This window comes from Octopus bimaculoides, chromosome 23 (genome assembly GCF_046866305.1).
Source record: "Octopus bimaculoides isolate indiv1 chromosome 23, ASM4686630v1, whole genome shotgun sequence".
Taxonomy (NCBI): Eukaryota; Metazoa; Mollusca; class Cephalopoda; order Octopoda; family Octopodidae; genus Octopus; species Octopus bimaculoides.
In genome coordinates this window covers 24185386-24187885 of record NC_142950.1, presented here as the reverse complement: position 1 = coordinate 24187885, position 2500 = coordinate 24185386, and the positions used below count along the sequence as shown (strand labels likewise).

General features: G+C 43.6%; 1 protein-coding gene across 1 annotated transcript in view; it reads right to left on the bottom strand.

Annotated features, from left to right (window-relative positions):
• Positions 1–2500, bottom strand: part of LOC128250610 (uncharacterized) — a 559608-nt gene that overhangs the window by 19105 nt on the left and 538003 nt on the right. The gene's annotated exons all lie outside the window — the stretch shown is intronic.

Sequence of the window (2500 nt, the reverse complement as noted above, 5' to 3'; positions counted from 1 at the left end):
GTGCCGCTGAATTGCCTCGAGTTCTGCTGTCCGCCTAACACTGTGTGGTGACCACAACTGAGAGCAATAATCTAGGCGGCTCAGAACAAATGTCTTCCATAGAGTCAACATGACTTTTTGATCCCTTGTACGGAAAGTCCTCAGTATCCACCCTGCCAGTTGTCTGCACTTTGCTGTAAAATTGACAATGTGCATGTGAAATGATGCATCACTACACATGTTGATGCCCAGATCTCTTAGTGTTTGTGGTTCTGGGATTGCAGTACCTCCAGGCACTGTGTATGCCAGTTGGGAGGTACTTGTGGCCTTGTAGCGCAGTACTTGAAATTTTTTTGCATTGAACTGCATATTATTTTGCTCTGCCCACTCATATATTGCATTTAGGTCATTCTGCAGGCTTACAATATCATCAGGATTCTTTATTGCCTGAGATATCTTTGTGTCATCAGCATAGCTAGTGACAGTGGCTCTCCGAGTGACCGTGGGCATGTCCAGAAGGGCCACTATGAACAGTAGTGGCCCCAGAACAGTTCCCTGTGGAACACCGCTCAATATTTGTGTTTCCCTAGATAGTTCTCCATTGGCTGCAACTGTCTGACTTCTACCATTCAGGAAGTCATGCAGCCACTCTCCTAATTTACCAGCTATGCCAAGGTTTCGCAGCTTGTGACATATCAAGCCATGATCAACTTTGTCAAAGGCTTTTGCAAAGTCGAGATATATCACATCAACATTTGAATGGTCAAGTAGCTGCTTCAGGACCCAGTCATAATGCTGCAAGAGCTGCGTGAGGCAGCTTCTACCTGGACGGAAACCATGCTGGGTCTCATTCAGCAAGTCATTTTCTTCTAGGAACGCAATCAATCTCCTTCTGACAATTCGTTCCATGACTTTGCTAATATGTGAAGTCAGAGAGATGGGCCTGTAGTTTCCAGCCTCTGCTCTGCTTCCACCTTTATGGATAGGACATATGGTGCCTTCCTTCAGCTTTTTGGGAAGTTTACCATTTGCAAGGAAACTCTGGAAGAGTATCCGGAGTGGTCCTGCTAATTCTTGTTTACACGACTTTAAGAGGACAGCTGGGAAACCATCAGGGCCAGTTGCCGAATTTGAGCTCATTTCATTTATGGCAGCTATCACATCTTCCTCTCCAATGTCGATGTAGGTAATGGATGCAGTCCCCTTCTGCTGAGTGCTATTGTCAAAGAAATCAGCTGAGTTCTTTATCTGCATGTGACTCAGAGGAGAGGTGAAGACACTCTTGAATTGTGTACTGAGCACTTCACTTATCCATGTGGGATCTGCAGTCAGTGAGCCATTAGGCAGGAACAGGGGTCCTATCTTATACTGCACCGTAGCAGTCTCCTTTGAAAATCTATAGAAAGCCTTGGGGTTTGTTTTTATGCTTTCTACTGCTCTCTTTTCCTTCTCTGCTCTCTCCTTTTCATGGGAGAGTTTAATTTTGTTTTCTATTTCTAACAGTGTTAGTTTTAATTTAGCCCTTTTCCTATCCTCCAGTTCTCTATTTAACTGGTTTGAGATCTTTGTTCTGTGTCTCATAAGGATTTTCCTGTCTCTAGGAATTCTATTGGCATGTTTGCTGGTCTTTCTATATGGCACGTATTTGGTGCATATGTCTTGTATGGTTGACATAAAATGACTTAGTTTGAGGTCATTGTCTTGTATAGAAAGGCTGTCATGCCAGTTTTGATTTCGAATCTCTCTGCGAATTGACTTCCAGTCCGCCCCGTGGAAATTCAGGTTGGATATTGCTTGAGTCCTCCTGGTGGGGTGGGTGTCAGTGGGTTGTCTAGGACCATACATAGTTAATTCTATAATGTTATGATCTGAGAGAGATGTGGGCGTTATTTTCACATTATGGATTAGGCTCACATTGTTTGTGAAGCAGAGATCCAAAATATTGCTTCCCCTGGTTGGTTGGAGTATCACTTGTTCCATGAACAGCATTTTGGATAGTTCTAGCAATGATTTTGCCTGACTTTGTTCATGCAGTGACATCCCAGAGAGGATGTGACCTTCAGGCCATTTAACATTTGGGAGGTTAAAGTCGCCTAGGAAAAGTATATTGATGTGTTGGTCCAGATTTGTCAGGACCTCTTCTATGCGTCTGAGGCTGTCCTCAAATTTACCTTCCTGCTTTGCGGTATTTGGTGGACGGTATGTTGAGCATACAACTACATCAATTTGTTTTATGTGTACTATTAAAGTATCACATACAGAGTTTGAGTGTGATAGTAGTAGAAGGGGTATGACATCTTCTCGGATGTACATTGCAACTCCCCCATGACTTCTATCCCTTCTGTCTGTTCGGAGTACGGCATACTCTGGTATATTTATCTCCGCATCTGCTATATTAGGTGTTAGATGCGTTTCGGTAAGCACCATGCATATTGCTTGATTGCATGTTGCTAGGTCTTTCAGGTATAGGAACTTGTCTTTGCCGCCTGTTCGTAATAGGCCCCGGATATTCAGTAGGAAT